Source organism: Acipenser ruthenus, chromosome 10 (assembly GCF_902713425.1).
Source record: "Acipenser ruthenus chromosome 10, fAciRut3.2 maternal haplotype, whole genome shotgun sequence".
Taxonomy (NCBI): Eukaryota; Metazoa; Chordata; class Actinopteri; order Acipenseriformes; family Acipenseridae; genus Acipenser; species Acipenser ruthenus.
In genome coordinates, this window is record NC_081198.1 from 42,499,257 (window position 1) to 42,520,996 (window position 21,740).

At 35.8% G+C, this 21,740-nt stretch overlaps 1 pseudogene; it reads left to right on the forward strand.

Annotated features, from left to right (window-relative positions):
* Window positions 1–21,105, forward strand: LOC117406696 (interferon-induced helicase C domain-containing protein 1-like; annotated as a pseudogene).
* The last annotated feature ends 635 nt before the right edge of the window (window positions 21,106–21,740 follow it).

Below are 21,740 nucleotides of genomic sequence, written 5' to 3' on the forward strand. Positions count from 1 at the left end.
ATGGTCAGTGGTGAAAAGGTAATGTATTGTAATATATCTAGTAGATGGCACTCTGTGCATCAAAAGTAATAAATGTATTATTTAATATATGTACAATATATTGTTGTCACATTGTAATTTAAATATCAACCAGTAGGGGGGGCATTAACACCATTATTGTATTTTAAAAAAAATAATAACACCGTGTAACAATTATTTTTTTTTTTTTGGTTCCTGGGTAGTAAGTGTTATTTCCTAATTGCTTATGCCTCAAAAGTATAGAAAATGGCTATTATTCCCCACAAACTTTGCTTTTGTGACCAGGACAGTGATATTTTGAAATTTACCTATTTCCAATGAGAAAACAGGCGAATTTGTGTCTTTTCGTTCACATAAAGTCAGAAAAAAACAACATATGAATCCAAATTAACATGTATTTATACTAAAGTAATACAAAAATGACTACAAAAGATTTAGAAGTGAGTAGTTTTTCGAGATTTACGATTATACTGTAAATCACTTTCATGAATCAGTCCCCAAATGTAGTCTCCCATCATGTTCTCGTTATACTGTCCTTCATTGACAGCTCATCCAGGAGCCTCAAAGCCGTGCTGCTCCATAATGGTAACAAGTACCCGTCTCTTCCCCTGGCTCACTCGGTGCACCTCAAAGAGGATTACAACAGCATCAAGACCTTGCTGGACGCCTTGAAGTATGATGAATACGGCTGGGACCCCCAGAAGGTGCTGATGCCACCACTGCACATCAAATTGGGCCTTATGAAACAATTTGTCAGAGCTCTAGATAAGGAGTCGGCAGCCTTCAAGTACCTTCAAGTTTTCTTCCCTAAGCTGTCTGAGGCAAAGGTCAAAGCCGGTGTCTTCGTCAGACCAGATAAAGAAGATCCTGGAGTGCAATGAATTCCCCAAGAAGCTCACTAGTAAGGAGAAAGCGGCTTGGAACAGCTTTGTCGCAGTGGTTCGGGGCTTCCTGGGCAATCACAAGGCCGAAAACTATGTGGAGCTGGTTGAGACTCTGGTGAAGAACTACGGCACAATGGGCTGTAGGATGTCCCTCAAAGTCCATATCCTTGATGCTCATCTTGATAAATTCAAGGAGAACATGGGAGCGTACTCGGAGGAGCAAGGCGAGCGCTTCCACCAGGATATACTGGACTTTGAACGCCGCTACCAAGGACAGTATAACGAGAACATGATGGGAGACTACATCTGGGGGCTGATTCGTGAAAGTGATTTACAGTATAATCGTAAATCTCGAAAAACTACTCACTTCTAAATCTTTTGTAGTCATTTTTGTATTACTTTAGTATAAATACATGTTAATTTGGATTCATATGTTGTTTTTTTCTGACTTTATATGAACGAAAAGACACAAATTCGCCCGTTTTCTCATTGGAAATAGGTAAATTTCAAAATATCACTGTTCTGGTCACAAAAGCAAAGTTTGTGGGGAATAATAGCCATTTTCTATACTTTTGAGGCATAAGCAATTAGGAAATAACACTTACTACCCAGGAACAAAAATTGTGTTACATAGTGTAATTTAACAAAGTACTTTCACTTTATATATCACACATCCCACATTACTGTTTATTTCATTTCGAGTGTATGTCTTTCTTCGACGAACAGTATGTGTTGATTTTTTCATTTGTTTCAGATTACAGCAGAGGTTACAAATTCAGGAAATGCAAGTGGTGCAAGGCTACTTCTAAGAAGAATAGTGCAAACCGAAGCTGGTTGGTTTTCTAACTTTTTGGAAGCACTAAGGTTTTGCAAGCATGAAGACCTTGCAGAACAGTTAACTGGAGTAAATAATTTCGAGCCAGATGAAGGTACTAATTTTGTTCCAGTCATTGTGCATGAATTCCTGCCAACTGAACTTCCGTGCAAGATGAACACCTCCACTTCCCACAACTTTTTTGCTAGAAGTTTGTTTCAAATAAAGGGGGGATGGGGTTATATAAGCCTTCTAACGTTGTTGTTTTACATTAAAGTTACAAAATGAGAAACAAACACCCTTGGAGTACTTAAGAGAACTTGGATTAAATTGCTTGGTAGTTTGGTTCTGGTTTTGTAAAATTAACAGTTTTTTTGTATTTATTTTTAACAAGCGATAAAGTGGATTAAACACTTTGAAAATACAACTTGCATCAAACCCTGTCCTGCATTAATTAGCTGAAAAAAAAAGTAGATTTGGACACAATAAATATTATTTTTTCATTGAAAATGTTCAATTTTTTTTTACATTGCTTTATATTAGGGTGTGGCAGAGTGTCCGGCCCCTTTGTTTATTATTTATTTACTGTGATTTATTTTTATTACAGCGAAAGCCGATTTTGTTATTTTATTGTTTTTGCATTTTAAAAACCCTGTGAGGATGCGTGACTGATCAGCTACTGATTATTTAACTAGCTTTCAGTCAGTCTAAACTCGTGCAGACTGTGGCCGAGGGGTAATAAGATAATTAACATCTAGTTAACCCCTCGGCCAGAATATAAGAACCTGCGGCTGTCCGTGCTGGGGGAGAGTGTACAGCGGAGAGTACGGGGAGCGGAGAGAGCGAGGAGAAACTACGTTTAAAAAACAGCTGCTAAGTATCGTGCTAGTGCTAAAACCAGCACGCTTATTTATTTATTTATTTGTTTGGCCAACGTGCCCTTTTGTTTTGTTGTTTGTTTAAATCCTTTGTTTTGTTTTATTATTTAATAAATACGCTGAGCGCAGTAGCGTTCAGCTTCACCCGCACACAAAAAAAAAGAGGCTTTCACCGTAATAAAAATTAATTATTATAAACAAAGAGGCGGGGCACTCCGCCACATAGGAGAATAAAATAGCATCCTCATATGTGGCTAGACTGCATTTCCATCTTCTATATGTCGCCATATAAAGACTTTATTTTTTTTTTGGGGGGGGGGGGGGGGGGGGTTAATCCGTTCCCATATGAGGTTGCCATACATGGAAGGGTTAAGGGCTTTATAAAGGGGATTGTTGATTTTATTTCCTACAGAAATGTAATAATGTATTTAAGGGCAAACCAGGCTGGCAATGACAAAGCTGGCCTGGTTGGCAATGACAGCAACCCAGAGGAATCAATTGGGGATGAGTCTGGAAATCTAGGTGAGACAAAACGTACATCGTGTTTGTCCCAGAAACCGTGGCACTTCAGTTACCTGTTTCCTGGGCTTCAGTCCCAGTATACAAGTTCAATATCAAATGTTACAATCAAATATTTATTTTCCATATTATATATTTTTTTAAATAACCATGAAAAAAATAAGTGTTTTTACCAGACACAAAGGCAGAGAAATCAAACCGTGCTTGTAAAGAGAATAAGTCATAGTGTTTTTATTAATAAATCCTGATCCTATAATATACTCCCAGGTTACATTTTCAGGTATTTATCAGTAGTTGCCAAAGAAAGAAATGTATAAACAGGGTGAAACTTTTATATGAAGGTGTTGATAAGGTAATGAGAAGCAATGAAACCAACATTTCATAAACACTAGTTTTGTACTGGAGGGCAATATGTAATGACATGAAATAGGAAGTGACACAAAACTAAAAGTAAAGTTACCACAAGAGGGAGCATTGGAGCTACAGTAGCTGTTTTAATCCATTAAGTGCAATTGTCCTCGTTTGAGCACAAGCTACCTTGTAATTTATTTGGAGCATTTTTAACTGGCATCTACTGTTTATTTTAATTTTCACTTTAACTATATTGTTATCATAACTTACTCTAATTTTGCAATTGCTAATTCTGCAAATATAGCCCTTCAGATGCTTTTATGACACCTCCTATAAAATAAGCAATTGAAGACTACAGTGATTTGTTTCTTGGTGTTTTTCGACCCACAGTGATGATAAAGGTCTATTTGGTATGTGTTGAGCTTCATAGCCAGCATGACATTTCACTGGTCTGATCACAGGCAGGTCTAACTTGACTGTCCTCAAAATAGGACACAGCCGTTTGTAGTGAAAATGAAGTATTTACTTTTTTCTGTGATTTTAGAATGTATCAGATTACATAAATACAGCTTGTGTTGTGATTTTTTCAAAGAAAATTGTATTTGATACTTGGGTTAAATGAAACCAGTAAATCCTTTTATTTATTTATTTATGTATGTATTTATTTTTTTGTTCACCAGAAAGTTTGTATTTGGATTTATTTTTAAAAAAAATATTATGAATGACAACTTTACTCTAAATTGTAGCAGTTTTTTTTCGTTTCCTGTAAAGAGACCCATTGCAATTCCAAAATGAGATACAACCATCTTGTTTACAAGGCTCACAAGAACAGTACATTGAATAGACAGTTACATACAGTAAGATAGAAACAAGCAACGTACTCAAGAGAAATGAAATAATTGAAACACACAGTATTAAGCTCAAGACACAGAAGTAATGATTTGGTAATGGAGTTTAAGCATGCATGATAACACTGTCTTTACAGAGTCTGACTTATTCAGCTGATGCAGAAGCAAAGGGAAATGAAACGCTCTTAGAAAATGAAGACGTATCCTCTGATCAAGGTTCCCAGGCAGGTGTGTGTTCACAACTGTTGTAAAAATAAAATTTAAATGTAATTCATTACATTTTTTTTAGTAAATCATCCCCTTCAGTCCTGGTTGGACCCTGCCTTATCTTGGTGCTGTATGTTCACATAAGCCGTCAGAAATTACGTTGGAACCTCACGGGACTCCTACGTCCCAGTCTGAGGTAGTGTAGAAATCTATGTGGAAAATATTTTCTATGTGTATACTCAAAGTTTCGCATTCTTCAGTTTGAAAAAAAATAATTCAGGAATGAAACGGTTAACATGTTTTGTATTCTCCTAATTTAAAAGAAACAATGAATGTTTTACAAAGGTAATTTGCCTAATGTGGCCTGTGTAGACTTGAAACTGTCAATCAACAGGTCCATAGAAACCACTGCCAGATTCAGAATTCAGAAGGGTAGGAGGTAGCACTTTAAAGCTCCAAATCTGTCTATACGTAAGAGGAAGGAAAGGGAGTTTGCATCTGGAGTATACAAGAGGAGCTTGCGTATTTGGGAACAAAAGGTCAAGTGAACTGCAAAATTGGGAAGGGGAGTGGTGCAATACAGAAAGTTCATTTACATCAGTTGATTGACTTTTTAAACTTTGTATGTAATCTCACACCTTTTTAAAGCCATGAATGCACTAAGTTGTTAGAATAACAATTGACATCATTTTTGTACCACAACTACCTGAGGGCAATATCACATTTAACGTTAACAAAAGTATTTGGCATGTGCTGTCACAAATGTTTATAATAGCTTCACTAACTAGTTTAAATGCTTCACTGAAAGTATCTGCTAGAATGGATAAATAAAATATGTTCTTAGTTTAAAGGTTTAAATCTAGTCTTCTACACAAAAACTGATACTCTGTATCATCATCCCTGACATTTTATTTCGACGTGAGGTTGAAATACTGAATTGTTTAATCAGTGTGATTTGTGTTCATGTGTGATATTTTACTTTGACCTTGGTGTAAACATTTGACTTGTAAGCAGTATAGAATTGTAAAATATACAAATATGTATTGGTAAATTGTTTAATTATCTAAATGTAATACAACAGGTACTAGTTTTATTTAAAATAAATAAAGGTCAAATGACTTTTAAAAAACAGACAAAAACTGACATTAACAGTGGTAGTGTTTCAAACAATAAAATGTCTAGTGTTATAAATTTAAAATATTTTGTTAGTGCAGCGTTGTAAAGAGTGTAAGGTGGAAAATAAGAAGTCAAGGTTTTTTCCCCCTTCTAATTGGTTCTTGAAATCTGTTCCATATGTGACTGGATAAAAAGTGCTGACACATACTCTGTAGCGGTGCCAGTGGTCTGAATTGCAAACAGCTGAAGCATTAGGAAGGGTAGCTTTAAATGTACAACATCTGCATGGAGTACAACGAGCTAAAAAATATTTTACAATCTTCATTTTTTATTTGCTCCAAATATTGAGACACAATGGACCAAACTCATTGGGTTTTTTAAACTAAACTGAAGTCTGTACCATTTTTTTAAAGTAAATAGAGAATTTAAAGATCAACTTGTACAACTGTTTGTAGTTTGGATTCTCTTGTATCATTTTCTGTTTTAGTCCTCATATCCCGTTGTCTTTTTTAAAATCTAAAGATTAAAGGAAGAGAGGGCAGAGAAGCAGGCCTATGGTAATGTGCTGAGTTTTCGTAAGCCACCACGATATTTTGACAAAGCGAAAAAAATACTAAATTAATTAAATATACACACTGCATAAGGGCCTTGATTGTTGGGCCCTTGCATGTGTTTTGTATATGCAGATTTTCTGAAAAATTGTGACTTTTTTTTATTTATTTATGCTGCCCTAATCTGTAATGTTATAATATTTAAGAGATGGTGTATATAAGTCCTTAAAAAAAAAAAAAAAAAAAAAAGGGTTGAAATTACATGTACTTTATGACTTTGTTGGTACAGTGACATTGAGTGTTCTTAATGGTAACAATCTGAAATGATTTCATTGTGTATTAATGGTAATAGTCTCAAACGTAAGAGCTACTGTACATGTACTGGTACTATTAGGAAATACATGTTACAAAAGGACAGACATTGTAAAATGTGATAAAAAGAATAAGCGATGCTTAAAGCAATATCGGAAATACATATTTTTGGATGGACATCAAACCAGGAAGGAAGGCAGTACTGTGTAGTGTATTTAGAGCAATAGTACTTTATCCATCCAAGTGAAAAGCTAACAAAGGTATGTGTAAAATGTTTGTTTTAACACTGTTTCCAAACTCTTTGCAGTATGATTTGTGCATTACACTGACTTATGCTCAGTAACCCAAATGAAACAAGCATGCGTTTGAAGTGACACCTGTGAACAATTGCCATTAGCATCTTTTCAAGGTTTATAAACGGGTGATACGTTAGTTTAATTGAAGTGGTTACCATGAATATTGCACGCACTGAAATGAATCTGATAAGGGCAGTCATATATCATTGTTTACCTGGTGGTAAGATATTACTGGGAGAAACTTATATAAGTGCTTCTCATCAATAGAAACCAGCAGCTGTTTATTTAGCTTTGAAGATGCATGTGTCATTTTCAGAAGCTTTTAGTTTAATGTGCTTCTGTATCCATAAATGATCTCAGACTCAAAATTGATGTTGCACCATTACAACAGTAATATTTTATAAGATTTCAATATGATCATAATTTTCTTATTGTATCCGTTGACTATTTTAGTGACAATTATATGTGGACTGTATGCGTCCCTGTGAGGATCAACCTGAGGGGCCCCCTCTTTCCTCAAAGAGTAATAATTAATCGCCATGGTAATGGCAGGAAGCAAAGCCCAGGGCCTAATGCTGTGATTGGAAAATCCAGTCGCTACTTAGAAATAAGTGAGTGGGGGTTTGGGGGGCCAGGTGAGAATGACTATTAATAAACAAACAATTTAAGACTTTGTGTAATTCAGTTCATTTAAGTATTTTGATCCTAAATGGCATATTTACTGTGAGTGGCCCTCAAGGTCTGGAAGTTAGACAGGATAGCTGACAATGAAAATTTAATAAACCACAAGATTAATATGTCATCTTTTTTATTATTTAAAAAGCTATTGTATTTACAGTAAGACCCAACATATATAATGCCCAATTTACTTTGAAAAGGCTGAGCATGATTGCTTGGCTAAATGACTCCTTTTCATTTATTTATTTTTTTAAGTTTCTTAAACTTAACAAAATCCATATGAACCACATTATGATGCTTTATTAAAACATGAGAATAATTGGCTCAAGCAATATTAGAAAAATAAATAAAAGCTTATGTCACAGACATATTAAGTCAGACTCTTTTGGCCTCCATTTCAGCAGTGTTGCCTCTAAAAGACACTAAATATTATTAATCACACATTTATTAAAATCTCACTCATTTTGGATGTTCTGACCTTGGCATCTCTTGTGCCTTTGTGAAGTGTGGTACATTCACCAGCTGGTGCTTCTAATGGCATCAACTTAAAGGGCATGAAAAACAAGTCCAATGTGTTCTGACAGGTTAACTGCTGATGTATAACACATCTAAAAAATGCTTGAAGTAAACAGTAATGGTATAAGACAGCTGTATAAACATAATTGTGTTTTATTGCTGGAAGAAAATGTCATGTTGACAAAACTTCTGGCTAAATTAATTAGTATTACTCAGGGTGACCTTTCTTGCCAATGTATTAAATAAAGCTGATGCAGTGTTGTTCTTTTAAAAATAGTTATACACGTTTACACTTTGAACATGTACATACTTTAGGTATAGTATTTACTCTGCACAGTTTGTAAATATCCCACAATAAGGGTATTGAGAGGCCAAAGTTTTGGTGAACTTTTACTTGTATTTTTCTTAAATATATTCTGTACACTGACAGCTGATTGGCAGAGCTATTGAACTCGCAATCAGCTCCCCAGATAAGGTTTTGGGTCTGGGACTAACTTACCCTCTAATTTTAACACTGAGAGAGTCAAATATCCCGGGGGGGGGGGAGATATTTGACTCTCTCAGTGTTAAAATTAGAGGGTAAATTCTTAAACTCAGTGAACATGTTAAAACTTCAATATAAAGCCATACAGATAAATAAAATAAGTAAATGCATTAATCAGTTATAAAATAGTTTGTTTAATATTATAGGCACCCTTTTTTTTAGCGGTTGCCTTTGACGATGGTTCGAGTTGTAGCTCAACTGTGATGTTTATGCTTCAACCTGTGTAGCTTCCAATTGTTCTTATTCTTACTGTCATTGGCTGCAAGGACAACAGGGCTAGCCAGAGATTGGATAATGTTTGTTATGTTGGTTTTTCATGTGTACTGTTTCCTAGTAACTGAAGACATTGTATTCTGGGAGATGTAGTTGTTAGTGAAACTTTTAGCGGAGGCGGGAGGGGAGGCAGACAAGCTGTGCAACAAAATGTGTATGCGTATTTATACACATTAAATTCAGTGCGTATTTCTTTTTTTTTTTTTTAAATGCAAATAAAAACGTCACATACGCAGCGTATGTGGACCGCTAGCTGCGATCATCTTGTCAGATTTGGTGATACTATGTTATGAGATGCTATTGAACATGCAGTGGATGGTACAAACACATGCAATGTATTGTTTATATCCTTGGTGTGAATAATAAGTTATTAAAATAACCCTTTTTTAATGTACATAGTTTTACAATGTTTTGAACAAGTAATGGGTACCTCATTCGTTGCCTATAAACCACTGTGCACAGCTTATTCTTTATATAATTTATTTCAATTAATCTAATATAGCAAAATGGACCCTGTGCCAAAGAAAATTGACATTATGGCTGCACAGCCACTAATATTTCCCACATAAGGGAACTGCTTCCAGAGATGAAGGTTGTGTACTTGAAAATTGACAAGGATGTCATGTAGATTAACTGTACATGCTTTCATCAGAGTTGTAGAACTTTGGTTACATTATCAAGTACAGATATCTAAAGAGCAACATGTACAGTATGAGTAGGTATTAATCAGCTGTAATATGATCACAGTGTGTAACAGCTACTGTACAACTGTCTAGTTTTCTTTCAGCAACACTGGTGTGTATTTAAATCATTGAAAGACATGTTTATATGTTTTAATCACATTTATAAATACATTCCAAATGTGTTTTTTTTTTACAGCTATGACTGCAAGCTTAGGAAAGGGCCCCTGCAGAATTGGTTACGTGTACACCATGGCTAATGGTGGAATTTTCCATTCCTTACCCCCACCCCCCACCCCCCCAGAAAAAGGTCTGATAACATTAAAAAATGCAGGAAACCATGAGGGGCACTGTCTACTTCCTGCCCAAATGAGGCCCTCATCAGGCGCTTTATGGTTTTGCTATAATATGGCCACCAGATTTTTTTTTTTTATTTATAACCCCCTGACAGATTTAAACCTGGTAAGACCATTGCTACTGTAAAAGAACATAATTAAGCATGCTTTGGTTTAAAGTTATTTTATAACGAGAAAGGCCAAATTGATGAAAGAGTTGTTATTTAAACCTCATTGTTTAAGCCTGTTCTTGATCCTGATTGTTAAACTATAGATCTACAGTGTCGGACCCATTTCAGTATTTAGAATAAATTTATTTTAAAAATGTGTTCCGCTTATGCAGTATGTAGACACACTAGCAGATATATACTGATAAGCCATTGTAATAAAAAAAAAAACTAAGCTTCCGGGCACCCTCCTGCTCACATATGTAATATGAGATGGATTTACCAGTGATCAGGAGGATGATGGGAAATGTAGTTCTGAGAGGTCCATGCGGGTAAATGGGAAGCCATCTTGAGGCAGGGAATGCAATTTAAAAGTTTAAAAAAGTGGTCAAAATGTAAAATAAATAAAAATAAAACAATACACACAATTTAAGTAAACAGTTGTAGCAACACATGGGAACATGTAATACAATAAAATAAAAAGGTCCTTATGTACCCTTTAAGCACTGTACTTCCATGATAGTTCAGCATCATAGAGAAATATTTTCTTTTTCAATGTGGGTACCACTTGTGAAGCAGCATTATCGCACAGAGTTTGGGATATTCCTAAAGCATTTGTACAAAGTCGAAAAGGTCAGTGGAGATTCTCAACTTAAAATCTCCTTCTCGGATGTTGTGAAAAAGACCGACATTCTCATCTGTACAGCCCAGATCCTTGAAAATTCCCTTTCAAAGGCAAACAAAGTGTGTGACTTTGCTTAACATTAATCAAAAGTTACCATAAACGTTCAACCTCATTTGACCTTTGCCTCATGGAATGGTGGCCATTTAGAATATTTCGCAAATTGATGTAAATGTTGAGATACTTTGACTACTAATAAAAAAATTGCATTCCTGTTTAAACTCATAAGGTTATATTCTAATCTTAAAAAGTGGCGCATCTTAACCACAAGGGATGCAGCAATTGTGAGTTTTTTTTTATTTATCAGTAATAGACATACCAATTCCAGTACCGTTTTTTTATTTTTATTTTATATTAATACGATTGTAAACCAGGATTTCTCTACACTTGAATATATATTTAAGCTTTAAACTGAGCACGTCACACAAACATTTTGAAAAATTAATGCTTTCTGCTTCAAGTGAATTTAGCATAACACTGGCAAATCAAATGGCATGAGACATGTTTACTGACCCTAAACATGTACATGCACAGATGAGTGGTGGGGTCTCAAATATCAAAAATGTATGTGTCAAGTTTAATATCACTACTCTCTCAAATGCACATAAACAATAAAAAACAAACGCATTTGTACAGAGCATAACAGGAATGAACAATGTATTGTCTGCTTTACTGCATCATTGAGAAGGACAGCAAAGCAGAGAATAATAATCTGTGACCAACACAGATTATGGTATTTAATCAATAATCGGCACTGAATCCAGTTCCGAGCTAATTTATTGATTCATCCCTAAATACCATCGCCCTAAAATGTAGCATTCTGATATTTTGTGGACACACTTCCAAAGTATTTCTTTTGTGTGTATTGATGCTTTTTAGATCCTTAATCATCCGTGTTAAATTTTCTATTACTGATATCGTACGCATAGTCTTTAGACAATGTAGTCTTTGTGTCTGGGTACTGCTTGTATCTTAGTTTATATAAAGTACTATATTTCAGGTAATATTAATAATTCTTATAACACACTGTACAGTGCTCTCTCGCTATAACGCGGGTCTCGGGGGACACACAATATGAGTGTTATAAACAGGGGAGGGGTGCGGGGCTCCGCGGTATACAACACACATCTGACTAAAATACAAAATAAAATAACTCCCTCTCTATAATGCACATATATTGAAGCAAAAATGTAACTTTCCGTGAATTAACATGCATAAAGCACCATGTAATCAACGCTATATTTTTTTTTTACAAAAATAAAAAAAAGGTAACATTCCCACTCGTGGATCATTTTAATTAGCAGTTTTTAAACTATAAATAGCCTGGCTAAACGGCGGTCGGGACAGGAGTTCAGTTCGAAGCGACAGACAAGAAAACTAAGTGCTAGGAGAGCGGGTCAGGCGAGGGGAAGAGGGAATGGGCTCGCCGCAGGTTCGGCTGCCGGGGCGGGGCTGAAGCGTCTAGTCTCCCAGAGAAACCTGCAGCTCCTCTTGCAGCAAAAAAGTAATGCATTAGGAAAGATAACCACGTAATATATAAGGGGGTGATGCTGGGACGCCAGAATCGCTGTCGAGCCCTCTTGAGGTGTCGTGGGCTTGTCGACAAAACACAGAGGATGGAAGGTGCCCACTTCAAGACCCCAGAGATGTACCCTATTTAGCTCAATCCAGACGGTTGTCATGCTGATGCGCTGGAGAGACCGCAATGCGGTTGATCCCCAGAGCCAGCATCGCAGTAGTTGTGTGTGCTGATGCGCTGGGGAGGCAAAATAAGCTGATCCCTGGAGCCAGCATTACACTTCAGCCATTAACACCAGACAGAATCTACATCATGATGGAAAGAAACGCAAATGGATGGAGATGCAGATGGATCACATTAGTTTACTGTAAAGCTACGTCTTAGTTGGTGCTTATCTTGGCGAGAGCCGAGTTCAAATCAGCATGAAGTTTTAACTTCTACTCTCATGTAATGGAGATCTTAAAGGCTAGCCTGTGTCTTGTGAATTAAAAATCACAAACTTTATGAGTAGAAAAAACATTTAACCAATTATTACCTGCATGGCAACATATTTAAATGGAGACCAAACACAATAGCAATCTCTAAGGTTTAGTTCAGGGCTAAATTTCACGGACTACCATTTCAGCAGTTCTGCTGTCAAACGCAGTCCTGTATTTGTGTTGGTTGGTATTGCTGGCACTACCCAAGTTCCCATGTGTGCAACATATGCTGTTTGTTTTAAAGTCTGGTTGCTTTTTTCCGTTTCAAAACCTCATGGCTGCTCAAATCGTCAGTCTACTGCTGCTATAATTCACAGGAGAGATTCTGTCATTGTGGCAAAACAGAAGATGTAATGTTCCCTTGCAAAATTGTATTGGCCTCGGGGGTGGTATTTGTACATCCTTTCTTCAACTTCTGTAATTAAGTGGGTATTTTATCTCACATTGTTCATAATTTTGACACTGAAAATGTTTCTTCGTTATATAATTGTCTTAAGGGACATGCATGTTTAAAACATTTCAAAGTAGTCTGTTTTCTGTAGACAAGAAAAATTGAATGCTAAGAAGCAAAAAAGAATGCTAAGAATTTGTTAGATGAACATATGAAGAATTGATCTGGATGTTCCTGTACTCTGTTGCCATGTCTGTCTCCTTCAGAGAAATTATTTCAGAACCACTTAAAATCAGTGAAAATGTTAACATGCTGTAGTCTTTAAAATACGTTGTGGCTTGCATTACAAAAAACACCCAAGAGCCCTAAATCAAAAGCAGAGAATTGAACATTAAATGCTGAAATAAAAACTAAAATGCTACTTATGGGAACAGTTACTGGGAATATTGACATGTGGATACTGGGCATTCCTGGAATTAACCTGCTAATAAATGTAATCTCTTAATACATGAAAAATAAATACATTGATTGTCCCTCTATAAAATAAATATTGCCTAAAGCCCTGAATTTTAGTTGCATTTAATATTTAATTTCACCTGTTTTGTGTACAGATTTCTCCCTAATGATCATAGATGAATGCCATCACACTCAGAAAGCTGGTGTATATAATAGTATCATGACTCGATACATTAAGCAAAAAATGAAGAACATCAGACTGAGAAAAGCGAACAAGAATGAAATGCCCCTTCCTCAGATTCTGGGTCTGACAGCATCTCCAGGTGTGGGAGGAGCAAAGAAGCCGTTGAAAGCCAAGGAGCACATCTTGAAAGTAAGAAGCGTGTTATAAGAAATGTCATTTTGTGCAGATTGAGTGACAGGAAGTGAAGCTGAGTGGTTATACATTTTTTATTTTTTTTAAAACTGTTTATATACAGGAAGACATCTATACACACACATCTATTGGTTGATTTCACATTTGTGATAATACTGATAATGTTAGATTACCGCCACGCTAGTTTGTAGTAGGGCAGCAGTGTGGAGTAGTGGTTAGGGCTCTGGACTCTTGACCGGAGGGTTGTGGGTTCAATCCCAGGTGGGGGACACTGCTGCTGTACCCTTGAGCAAGTTACTTTACCTAGATTGCTCCAGTAAAAACCCAATTGTATAAATGGGTAATTGTATGTAAAAATAATGTGATATCTAGTAACAATTGTAAGTTTCCCTGGATAAAGGCGTCTGCTAAGAAATAAATAATAATAATAAAATTTCGTGGTAAGAATCTAATTTTAACATAATTGTTAGTATAACCTTTCAGACTATTGAAGTGCTGGTAGTTAACCAAATAATTTCATAAATTACTTTATAATTTCATAAATTACTTCATAAATTAAATGTACTTTAATTCACTATGTATGCCTCAGATGTGTAGTTTTTGAAAGAAACACATGTTATAGTAAACATTGTTTCTTTTATTAAACCATGATATCTGGTACTACACAGAGTGAAGAAATCTTCATTTGCAAGCCATGCTTTCAGATAATGCACTTCCTGGATCACTTCACCTAGAGCAGCAGTTCTCAAACTGGTACACGTACCCCCAAGGGTACGCGAGACGTGTTTAGGGGGTACACAGGACAAATTGTGTAATGGAGAATGTTTTTTTTTTTTTTTTTTTTTTTTTGTGTTTTCATAAGACTTGTCATACTCAGACAAAGCAAATAAACTCAACTGAGAGTGCATTTAAATTGCTGGCATGAAATGGCGCGTAACGTTACTTAGTTTCAAAAACAAAGAGAGGCTGTGCAGTGCAAGACAATCACACAGCAGTGGAACATTTGGGTTCACCACCCTGGTGCATACGTTTATTGCAAACCTCCCAAGAAGATACACAGAGACAGTGACGTACAGAGCCCTCACCATCAATCACTGTACAGCACGAATTATGTGTAATATTTAGAACTATTTGCGTTTTTTATTAATTACATTTTTTGGTGCTTATTTTTGGCTATTTGAGTTTATGTAAAAAAAAAAAAATTGGGGCTGTATGAAATTATTGTTTTCAGTTACATTACAAAATTCTTGGATATTTTTTTCTGTCAATAGCAGTAACTCGATAATACTTGCACACTTGGTTGTGCCTTCTTCCTTTGCTGTCTTCCACAATGAAATCCTTATGGTCATGGGCACATTCTTCTGGGGTTTTTGTATGTAGGCATTTTTTTTTTTTTTTACATTTTGCAATTCTGTTTTAAATCCTCTGTATCTTAACTGTAATACAGCTTTAAACCCCGTAAACAAGCCTCCATTCTGGTTTAAAGTTTATTTAGCAGACACCTTTATCCAAGGCGACTTACAGAGACTAGGGTGTATGAACTATGCATCAGCTGCAGAGTCACTTACAACTACGTCTCACCCGAAAGACAGAGCACAAGGAGGTTAAGTGACTTGCTCAGGGTCACACAATGAGTCAGTGGCTGAGGTGGGATTTGAATCGGGGACCTCCTGGTTACAAGCCCTTTTCTTTAACCACTGGACCACACACTATTCAGAATGAATCAATGATAGATACAAGTTAGGATGGAGAGACATTGCCCAGCTGCACTGAACAGTAAATTTTGTTTTTGTTTTTTATGTGTTAGGTTTTTGTTTTTTAAACGGTGATGAAGTCAATGTGAATTGAGTAACCATTTCCAGTGTTTATTGGCTATACATTTTTTTTTGTATCAGGGGTGTTTTACCAGTTAAAACCGAAAATCAGAAGCCCTAATTATATTATTATAGTCATTTATATTGTATGTATTATGTGTGTATGAAGTTTTGTATTATAAAAGCATATATTAAAAATAACATTAAAATATAAACCTGTATGCTAAGGGTAAGCAGACAGCTGATAGGTTAACAATAATAATAATAATAATAATAATAATAATAATAATACATTTTCTTTATAAAGCGCCTTTTCAATCCCAAAGTGTTTAACATAGTTGATAGAAGACAAGATAACAAACGACAGGGCAAAATAAAATACAGTGATAAAAACCAATTTAAAATACATTTAACAAAGTAAGAGTCAGTATTAACATAGATCCTTAAAAGCTAGTTTAAAAAGATGTGTTTTGAGGCGGGTTTTAGAGATCTCCACAGTCTTGGAGTCTCTTTTGGAGCATGGTAGTGCATTCCAGAGGTAAGGAGCTGCATTACAGAAGGCTTAGTCAGCGGTTCCCAGAAGTTTGAGAACCGCTGACCTAGAGGATTAAATTGTCCCCACCCTTTCAACATTGTCTTTACTGTCATTGACCTACCAGCTGCTTTCCCTGTTGACTAACATGTTTTCAGACAGTAATATGCATTTACCCTGAAAAAACTGCTGAGGTTAAATGAGCTAAGAAGTGCAATAGACTTCCTGAGAATACAGCATGGAAACTGATAACTTTCGTTAACCTAATGAAGTACCAGATATCCTGTTCTATAAATTAAATATTCAAAACTGCACATTTTAAAACTATGTAGCTAATAGAAGTATAAAACTGGTAAGATAAATGGAATGGAATTGGCTAGTACTTTTGGTTAACGGGGCATGAGGTGAAACATATATAAGAAATGTGGCATGGATTTAAAATCATTTGGTCTAAGAATCCAACAAGAATCTGGTATGAAACTCATCAGAAACAGGAAAAAATATGTCTGGGTAGTTTATCAATGGAGACATCCATTTGTTATGAAATTGTTACCCTTTTGAAGGCAAATGTGGAATTAGTGTTTATGCTGTTTTGTAAGGATGGGAATATAATAAATCTAGACTACAGGGTAAAAGATGCAAACCATTTTGGCCTTCAGTATAAGGTTAATTGGTTAAATGGACGTATTGTAGAGGCCACATGCATAGCTATTTGAAATGCAAAAAAGAATAGTAAAGGAATTACTTTATTTTCTGTGGGAGGAATCATTTTGGTTATTCTGCAATATGTGACTTGCCCAAACCCCAAGGTTTTCTACAAATGTAAATGTAGATCACCCATCAAAGTTAAAGTGAATTCCAGAAATGTGTCCCTTGTCTACAATAAATTGGTAAATATTTTAAAATCATTGCAGCTAAAACATGGTCATTTTGTATTATTTTTTTATTGTTATTATTATTATTATTTTTTTACAATCAGACAGCCAGGAGGAGCTTAAAGAATTGTCTAAGAAGCCTGAGTATGAGAATGAGAAACTGGCACAACTGAGGAAAACTATACTTGAACAGTTTACTAGAAAAGGAGAAGCAAGAGGAATTATCTTTACTAAGACTCGCCAGAGCGCAGTTGCTCTATATCAGTGGATTAAAGAGTATGAAAAGTTTGAGGTTGGAGTCAAGGCTAATTACCTTATCGGTGCAGGGCATAACAGCATAGTCAAGCCAATGACTTCAGTAAGTAACTTTTTTATAGGTCGACCAGGGTGTCCTCGGCTCACCGCACACCAGCGACCCCTGTAGACTGTCCGGGAGCCTGCGCGCTTGCCTGTAAGCTGCCGAGAGCTGCGTTGTCCTCCGGCGCTCTAGCTCTGAGTTGGCTGCATGGCGGGCTTGCAGAGTGAAAAAAAGCAGTCGGCGCGACGGCACACGCTTTGGAGGACGACGTGTGTTCGTCTTCACCACTCCCAAGTGAGCTCAGGGTTTGTAGCGGTGAGCTGACCATAAAAAATACAATTGGACATTTCAGATTGGGAGAAAAAGGGAGTTAAAAAAAAGTAACTTATTTCAGTTGAAACCAAATTAAATTGCACACATCCCTTTTTCACTGGACTGTTTTGAGGACATGGAGTACAAAGGGTATCCCAATACTTATTGTAAAGAACTATATTGTGTTTCTTTCATCCATTTGCACTCGCATAGCCTATGTTATAAACTTTACTCTAACCAATTGTATTAAAAATTTCTTAACAGACTGAGCAAAGAGACGTTATTGAAAAATTCCGTACTGGAGAGATCAACTTGATTGCTGCAACTACAGTAGCTGAAGAGGGACTGGATATAAAGCAGTGTAACATTGTGATTCGCTATGGTCTGGTCACCAATGAAATTGCAATGGTACAGGTAGGTGACTAAGAGAGTTTGTATGGATAATGGTATAAGAGACATGTACAGGGTTGATAAGTGACAGAACAGATCCGGAGTGCAGTAGACTTTAGTGAGCTAACCCACTTGATTTAGGCAGTTGATAAAGGTGAAGTTGTGTTAATGTATCCTTTTTAGGCCAGAGGACGAGCCAGAGCAGATGAAAGCACCTATGCTTTGGTGGCACAGGAGGGAACAGGTGTTGTTGAATGTGAGAGCGTCAATAGCTTTCGAGAAAACTATGATGAACAAAGCCATTGCGAAAGTGCAAAAGTTACCACAATCCGAGTACATGAAAAAGATACAAACAACTGCATTGCATTTTATTATTAGTCTATTTTTATTCTAGGTTTTTTATTAAGTGTGGAGTGGTGGTTAGGGCTCTGGACTCTTGACTGGAGGGTTGTGGGTTCAATCCCCAGTGGGGGACACTGCTGTTGTACCCTTGAGCAAGGTACTTTACCTAGATTGCTCCAGTAAAAAACCCAACTGTATAAATGGGTAATTGTATGTAAAAATATCTTGTAACAATTGTAAGTCGCCCTGGATAAGGGCGTCTGCTAAGAAATAAATAATAATAATAATAATAATTAAGATGTGACATTGAAGGATGGATCATTTTCTACTCCATTTCTTTCCTTTTGTTTTTAGATTCTGGGGTTTCAGATGCAGAGTATAGTGGAAAAGACAACAAAAGGTGCTTCTTGAAGATCCGTCAAAACTGAAATTCCTTTGCAAAGGCTGCAACCGACTTGTCTGTTCTGGGGAAAATATTGAGGTCATTGAAGGCAGTCACCATGTCAATTTTACAGAAGCATTTAAGTAAGTTTAATGTTAACTATAGCATCTACTTCCATGCCATTTTAACAATCGGCTGTGTCAGAATTGTTTAAAAACAAACCAGTTTTCAACTGATTTTATTTGTCAGCTTGTGTAAATCATAGTACGTTTTTAAAATGCTAGACACTCACATACAACTTCTGGAATATAGTAGGAATTCTGTGACGTAAAAAACACTATTTGGAATAGTCGCAAGACAAGACCCTGATGAGACATAAAATATGATAGTTTGATAGCGTGTATCTATATATATATATAGATATAGATACACTCCTTTTATAAGAATCACATCTGTCCCAGATGATTTGATTCTTATAAGCGGTTGATTCTTAAAAGCGGACTGATATGATTACTGTGGTTGAGAATGAAAGCTTTGTTCCCTGCAGTGTAATGGGTTGACCACTAGATGTCATGAGTTCCTGCATGTATGCACAGGGACCACACTAAGTATTGCTTAGTTAGTTCTCCAAAGCTAGGTTTATTTTATGCGTTTGTTTTATTAGCGGTTATTTCCCCACCGCACTGTAAGAAAAATAAAACCAACACCGGTTTTAAACTGTAAATCAAGACTCTAGCCTGATCATTTACACTGCCCTCGGCCAAGTCACATTACAATTGGCAAAATCGCCTCCGCGCTTTAGCAGTTTAAATACACTGCTCAATCACGGAGGACAATAGTCAAAAACAAGTCCTCGTGGGTAAGCAGCTTGTTATATGATCACGATTATGTTTACTCAAGGCTGCAGAATCCTATTTTACTACAGTATACTTGGGAAGCGGTCGTCTCATGAGGGTGCCTAGTTTTTTTTATTTTACATTGGATAGTATAGGAATGATTTTGTCCCAGTGGTTTTGATCACTATATGCGGTTGATTCTTGCATCAGTGACTTTTATAAACGGAGTGCACTGTATTTTCAAAACTTTATTATGCAGTTCCTAAACAGTTGTTTTTGGCAACAGAATCTTCATTTGCATTTTCATTTATTTTAAAAAGTTAGTATTGCGGTATGTGACGTGACTTTAATCTGCAATTGGCTTACCTGCATAAGATGTTATAGCTGAACTGTTATATACTTACTGTTTTAAAATAATTGTTAAATCTCTGAACTAAAATGTAAGTTCAGATAGCATAATGCCTTATATCAGATACAAGATGGAAATGACCGCACATTAAGAATAGCTACACTGTTCAATGGTGATATTAAATATATATTCTAGGGTGCTGTGAGAAACTGTCTCATCACTTGTGGGCAGCTACCTCTCGAACAGCACCCTATGCAAGAAACATAAATGTATATATAAAACAAATGTGGTTGATTTGCTTTTCAGAGAGCTGTTTGTTGTCAGAGAAAATAAATCTTTGCAGAATAGACACGTGGATTACCAAGTCAGTGGTGACATTGAATGCAAACACTGTACTCGGGTATTGTTTCTGTGTTTCAGTATTGGAATTAATATTGAGAGCCAGATAAGCTGCCTTTGTTTTTTGTTTCAAGATTGAGGGGTGTTGCTGGTTTCAGGTAGTTTTACTGTTCACATATATTAATACTGATCTCCTTTCTATGTTGTAAAATAGGCGGAGGATAACCTTTTTTTTTTTTTTTAAATACAGAACCTTACATTGTCTGAAATGTCTTTATAGATGTTAGTAGGTATAGAACCAAAGCCATAAAAGTGTTAATGATTACTTGTGTGGCACTGGGAAAATTAAACAGAGATAAACCTAGTATATATACAAAAACATAAAGAAACAGAAAAATATTGATTGTAATTGAAATTTCGATTTCAGTGTTACTGTAACTTTAATAATGCAATTAGCTTTAGATTACTGATAATATGAATTGAAATTCGTATTAATGAGAATTTACTGCATTAAAGTCCCTCTCAAAATGTTTCCTTTTGTTTTTAAGACATGGGGTACAATGATGTTGCATCGAGGAGTGGAGTGCCCTTGTTTGGGATTAAGACATTTTGTTGTGGTCCATGGTGACAAGGACACGAAAATTTACAACAGATGGAATGAACTGAAAACCAAGTTTCCATCCTTTGACTATGTTGAGCATGTTTCACTGGCAGACAGTAGTTCTGGTGATGATGAGGATGATTGATTTGTGATTTATCAATTTACAATTCTAAACATAGAGGGTACTTTGTAATTGCATTTTAAAACAGGTGTTTTATCTTATTTTAATTCTGCTGGAACCTGTCATTTTTAGAGTTTGTTTGTTTGTTTGTTTGTTTGTTTGTTTGTTTGTTTTTGCTGTAAAACATTATGAATGTTCCGACATATAAATGTACTGTATAACATGGTGACAATTAGTCTTCCATTCACAAAAATAATGAGAATTATTTCGTCATGATGTGTAAAAAATGTACTTGTATTGGTTTAGTTTTGTGAATGATATTTACTAATACAAATTGATCCAATCTAATGTTTTTTTCAATGTACTGTACTAGAGCTGCTTCAATGTTGTAGTTGTATTCTGTAAGGCTATATACAAGTGAATTGTGTGTGGCTCCATCTGATATCTAAACTGATTAAAATTTACTAAATCCTCAACATGAGAAGTAAGAAATTATTCTGATTTATTGAGTAAATGTGTACATTTTCTATGCTGTCACACTTATCTGTGCCAAATTTATTTCCACCAGAGGATTGTTTTTGGAACTCATTAACTGGATGTTAAAGTTGAAACATTTTATGATATAAAAATATTTTTCTACTTGGTCTGGCTATGTGATG